At 44.2% G+C, this 6000-nt stretch overlaps 1 long non-coding RNA gene across 1 annotated transcript in view; it reads right to left on the bottom strand.

The window, feature by feature from the left end:
* Positions 1–2012: 2012 nt before the first annotated feature.
* The window catches only part of LOC144824670 (uncharacterized), a 28559-nt gene continuing 24571 nt past the window's right edge, over positions 2013–6000 (bottom strand). The window contains exon 4 of the long non-coding RNA XR_013609048.1: positions 2013–2037. This is a non-coding gene — a long non-coding RNA (uncharacterized LOC144824670). The remainder of the gene's footprint in view (positions 2038–6000) is intronic.

Below are 6000 nucleotides of genomic sequence, written 5' to 3'. Positions count from 1 at the left end.
AAGGCAACTATGTGTACATTATTTTTCAAAGCAGAAATACAAAGGTATCATTTTCTTCACAGCACCCTTTTTTATTTGTCTTGAACAATATGGGAACAGACAGGGCTCCTTAAGTTTCGATTCTCAGCTGCCCTATCTTATCAGAAAAGCTAAAAATAGCACCTCAGCCCGGAACTTTCTGGGCTGTTAGCCAGCCACTGTGAGCACTCCTGACCCCCACCTCTTTCCAAGGCTCACCGGCTGCAAGCATTACATATTTTCATGTCAGGGAAGCTTTCTAAGCAGTGAGTTCACCTCCTGTTTTACTTGCTCCTATTCCTAGCCCCCACTTTACAAACTTCAAGGTCAAAATATGCCTTCAATTTCTGCATCGCGCTCTGCGCTCTTTAGCCCCCACCGTCTCCTCACTCTGAAGCTGTCAAAGACAAAAAGTCTTCCTAATTCTTTTTAATCTTCAATAATTAACACTATTTAAAAATACATTTTTTATATACTGTCTCTTTTAGGGGCCATAATTTATTTCTATTCTTAAATTAATAAAACACTTACTGTGAATAATTCACAGAACATAATAACATAACATACCAGCATAGAACAAATGTTTATTAGTACCCCACACAATGGTACTCATTTTATCAACCTCAAGTGGATGAAAGTCTCAGTAGGTCCAGCTAAAGTTAGAACCTACAACCATGATGTTAAACACAAACCTCTGCACCGGGCATGTTGGCTCACTGAGCTATAAAAAAAAAACACAACCCTACTTGGAACAACCTGCAAATTCCAAATGCACACACATTTTTTTTTTAACCTGAACTTTTGATCTGTCCATATTTACTTTTCATTAGCACTTTTGTACATCAACATTATCATCATCAAATCGCAGGGGGTGCTCTTTTTCTAGCTACACCCCTTTCAATTTCCTTTTGCGACGCATTGATGGCGATGAGGCCAAATTAAACTCACTCCTTGACACTTTTACTTCTCTCATTCTCTCTCACATTCACATCCACAATGCTTTAAACAAAAAGGGTGTAATACCATGCTTTACATACATATCATAACTCGTTTACAGGTTTTACTCTCAGCCAAGCGCGTATCATTTAGGACGACAACAACATCCAAAACAACTCCATTTGCTAATACACGGCATAGTGATAGTTGTCATGTAAAACATACTTTCAAACATGGCCATGTTCACACATTCACGACACATTCACCGTCGCTCTTATTCAAACTCACACAGAACAATAATCTATGTCCCCAAGAGTATTTCAAAATGACATGTCCACACTGAGAACAGAGCCCGTCAACTCCTGTTCATGGAGAACTACTCAATTCAGATTCCAGATCAAACAGATTCTCAAAATCAAGCAGTCCAAAGACTACCAAGAGACCATCAGACAGGTATTAACCACAGACCGGCCTACAGACCATCCCGCAATCTTCCTGGTTCACCCCCGGGACTATTCTGACTGAGCCCGCTGCCTTAGCTTTGGTTCAGATATGTCCCAAAGGCTACCCAGGTGCAACCACGGGCCTTTCCGAGAACAGTCCAGCCGGGTGTGCACCACACAGGTCACACCAAGGCGTCAGATCGATATCTGTATTATTCACAAATCCGTGGAGCATCTGCCCGTTCAGCCACAATGCTGCCCAGTCAGACCCCCAAAGTTCTCCGTGGTACGCCGACCAGCAAATCCAAAGAACAGTTTGCTTCCAAAAGCACTGCTCAACCGCGCATTCCAAACAAAAACATCAAGAACAATTCACTCACCTGGTGCACGCAGGTACAATTGAGTGTTCTCCACTGCCAATTCCTGAAGACCAACACGGTTAGCTCCTGGGTTATGCCCGTAGGTCTCCGGTGAGGGGTCACTAACAGCTGGGGCTCCCTGATCACGAGAGTGGAGTAAATCAGAATCTCTGGTCAGTCCACCCCCTCGACCAGAGCTCCCCTTTCTTTGTCCTTTTTCTACCCGGTTACGGGAGGACGACCCCAACGCGGAGTCCCTTCGTGGTCCACCAACTGAAGTACTGCAAAAATAACATAAAGGGCTTTACCTACCTACAGTCCAAATCCCATTACTAAATATCAGTCAGTTGGCAGTGAAGAAGGTTCAATCATTTATTAAGCAAAATACTCTATAGAGGAGCCTCTCTGTCCGCACCCATCCGGTGCGCAGAGAAGACTGAAGACTTACAGTCAGAACAGAACAGATATACTTTCAGATCAACACATGAAGTCACCGTAAATGGAAAAATACCACTTGGCCCCTTAGCTCCAGGAAGGGACCATATATGGCACAGCCTGGATAGGAACAAAGGCATCACTATCTATTACTGGGGAGGGCAGGAAGGGTGACTCCCTTTTGTCTCGGTACCCGGGAGTGTAGGCACGGCGCCTCCAGGAATGTGCTTATTGCACCCAAAGCCAGATGCAACCTTGAGTCTCCGGAGAGCAGGAGAACAGTTTACTTTCAGCTGCTCTCAATAACTCACATGAACTGGGACCTGACAGCTGCTGGAGAGTAACACTTGATCACAGCAAGATGGCGTCTGTCTAGTTTCCGGCCTACGCCATTAATGGGATAAACTGAAGAGGGATAACCCTTTTCCTACCAACTAAATCATATGTGGATTATGTTATATACATATGAAGCACAGAGGATATAGATACATCATGCTAACACAATATACATGTCTAACACTCCGGTATATATGAGAAAACCTATCCCTCAACAGTGGTGCACAGTAGATTAGAGTGATATAGAGTGGATTGGCATAGAGTGTAGTGGCGTAGAGGTGGTAGAGAGTGCATTCATGTAGAGTGGCGTACAGTAGAGTAGTGCCGAGTAGAGTGCAGTGGCATAGAGTTCAGTGTTACTGAGTACAGTGTTGTCGTAGAGTGCCACGCTGTAGAGTAGAGTGATGTAAAGCGCATTGGTGTAGAGTGCAGTGGGGTACAGTATAGTGGTACAGAGTAAAGTGGCATAAAGAGCAGTTGCATAGAGTACAGTGGTGTAGAGCATATTGGCATAGAGTGCAGTGACATAGAGTGGAGTAGCGTATAGTGGAATAGAGTGGCATAGACTACAGTGGTGCATAGTGGCTTAGAGTGGATTGGCATAGAGTGAAGTGGTGTAGAGTGGAGCAATGCAGAGTAGAGTGGCGTTGAGTGTAGTGGTGTACAATGAATTGGTGTAGATTGCAGTAGAGCGATGTAGAGTGTAGTGGCAGAGAGTGTAGTTGTGCTGTGGCATAGAGTGCAGTTGTGCAGAGTAGAGTTGTGTGGTGTAGAGTGGAGTGGAGTGGTTCAGGGTAGAGTGCAGGGGTGTAGTGTGGAGTGCATTGGTGTAGACTGGAGTAGAGGATAGCAGTGCAGAGTAGAGTGCAGTGGCATTGAGTAGAATGGTATGGAGTTCAGTGGCAGAGTGCAGTGTTGCAGAGTAGACTGCAGTGGTGTGTACTAGAGTGGCGTAGAGTGCATTGGTGTAGAATGCAGTGGTGTACAGTAGAGTAGAGTGGTGCAGAGTAGAACAGAGTGGTGGAGAGTGCAGTGATGTAGAGTACAATGGTGCAGAGTGCAGTAGCATAGAGTGCAGTGGTGTAGAGTGCTGCAGAATAGAGTATAGTGGCCGAAAGTGCAGTGGTGTAGAGTAGACTGGCGTAGAGTGCATTGTTTTTGAGTAAAATGGTGTAGAGTTAATTGGCATAGAGAGCCGTGATTAGAGTAGAGAGCAGTGCTGTAGAGTAGAGTGGTACAGCTTCGAGTTGAGTGGCACAAAGTGTAGTGGTGCAGTGTACAATACAGTGGCATAGAGTGGTGCATAGTGCAGTGGTGAAGAGTGCAGTGCCGCAGAGCAGATTGTTTCAGAGTAGAGGGAAGTGGCGTAGAGTGAAGTGGTGCATGGTAGACTGGAGTGGTGCAGGGTATAGTGCAGTGGAATACAGTGCCATGGCATAGAATAGAATGGTGTAGAGTGCGTGCAGTGGTGCAGAGTAGATTAGAGTGGCTTAGAGTGGATTGACATAGAGTGCACTGGCATAGAGTGGAGTGGGAGAGAGTAGAGTGCATTGACGTAGAGTGCCGTGGCATAGAGTGCAGCGTCGCAGAGTAGAGTGGCATAGAGTGGAGTGGTGCATAGTAGAGTGAAGTGGCATAGACTGGAGTGGTGTAGAGTTCTGCAGAGTAGAGTAGAGAGGCGTAGAACAAAGTGGCATAAAGTGGAGTGGTGCAGAGTAGAGTGCAATAACGCAGTGTGGAGTGGTGCAGATTAGAGTGGAGTGGGGTAAAGTGGAGTATGTATGGTGTGTTAGTGCACTGCCATTACATACAGCACACCTTCAATTGAAATGATTATTACATTTGCACACACATACAGTATTATTGATAAAAGTATCCAGCGCATAAATGATTATGTGTAGAAATTTCATCACCTTGTTATTGATTTGATTGTATTAAAATATTTATTTTCACCATACTTTAGAATTTCCAGAAAATGTGCTTCATTTGTGCTTTCTTGAGTCAAACATATTCTGAAAATCTGCACAGTCCATTGACAGACAATTAAATTTTTATGGTTTGCCAGAAATAAATATCGTACAGCCTTCCTCCAGCACACCCCCAGTAGCCGGTATGATTTTCATATAAATCCTCTCACTTTGAAGTAAAAAAAGTGAACACCAAGTTCCCTCAGAAGACGGAGCCTTACATTTGACCTCTGTTTTGAATTCACAACAAATGTGACAAGATAAAAGCAAGATGTAAAGCCTGTTTACAGTAAGAGAGCACTCTGAAGGATACTGTAAATAAAGTATGGGCCATGGAAGGGACGAACATGAGCTAGACAGCCTAAAATAAATAAAGCCAGCAAACAGAAAGGAAGAAAATGTGAATTACAAAGCCAATGGTAAGCAATGGCTGAAATGCATTCCCAGTGATGCTTTCAGAATGTCCCAAGATGTTGTTCGCAAACCAGACATCTGCGCTGTCTGGTAGGCTTCGACCTAATAAGTAACAAGCATTTGCAATGCAATAGGTCTCGCTTTTACGCGAGTTTGAGCTATTGGCATTGTAAATGACAATGCATTTTATTTATGTTTTGGTTTTTAAAACATAAATAAAAGGCATTGTCATTTACAGTGCCAATAGCTTAAACTTGCATAAATGTGAGACCTTATTCATTGCAAATGCTTGTTTAAAGATACAGACCTGGCTGTACATAGAGACTATTAAGTGTAATTATTTTTGTCTCACCATATCAGAGTTCTAAACACTATACATCCCCGGAGTACAAGTCCTGACTACAGCACACAGAATATAACCTGGATTAAAATAGTACCCAAGCCTCAGGCCACGAGTGGTGACGACAATATACCGCAAGATGCTGTCCAGTAAGGACTAACTGGGATAAGGCTTCACACTCGATGCCTGCCAAGCTGCAATGGCCTCTTTCCAAGAATGTTGTCTGTATGCTAGATCAGAACATGCTCAGCTCAGCCAGTGTGGTTTTCTGTTTTACGAAAACAAAATCACGCACAAAGTGCCTATTCCTGCCTTTCCCAGTTTAAGATGAGTGAATTGGCAGTTTGTTGCTTTTTCCCTGTGCCCAGAACCTATTTTGTTCAGAACGTTCATGCGCGCGCTTGGGCTTGATGAACTAGGATGCGGTCTGCATATGAGTGAGTGACACGAATGAGGTCTACAGGAAAGATCAAATGGCATGCGCAGGGTTAATGTGTCCTATCACCCCCAAGGTGACCAATTATCTCCTGGATGAAAAGGGTTAATCAGTCACCAACGAAGGCCTTAAGAATCTGATCTCACCCGAGCAGAGCGCCTGCAGCGGCCCCGTATGTTCCTCGCTCCTGAGATGGCTTAACTCGTGTGTGGGACATAAATACCAGCCAATGTATGAGATAACCAAACGTAACATAATCAGAAGCATTGCCCTATGGTGGGGTAGACTCGTTCTACTGTTGTTCTCCGTGGATGGG

This window comes from Lissotriton helveticus, chromosome 3_1 (assembly GCF_964261635.1).
Source record: "Lissotriton helveticus chromosome 3_1, aLisHel1.1, whole genome shotgun sequence".
NCBI classification, from domain to species: domain Eukaryota; kingdom Metazoa; phylum Chordata; class Amphibia; order Caudata; family Salamandridae; genus Lissotriton; species Lissotriton helveticus.
Note: the sequence above shows the minus strand (reverse complement) of the source record. Positions and strands in the feature narration are given on the sequence as shown.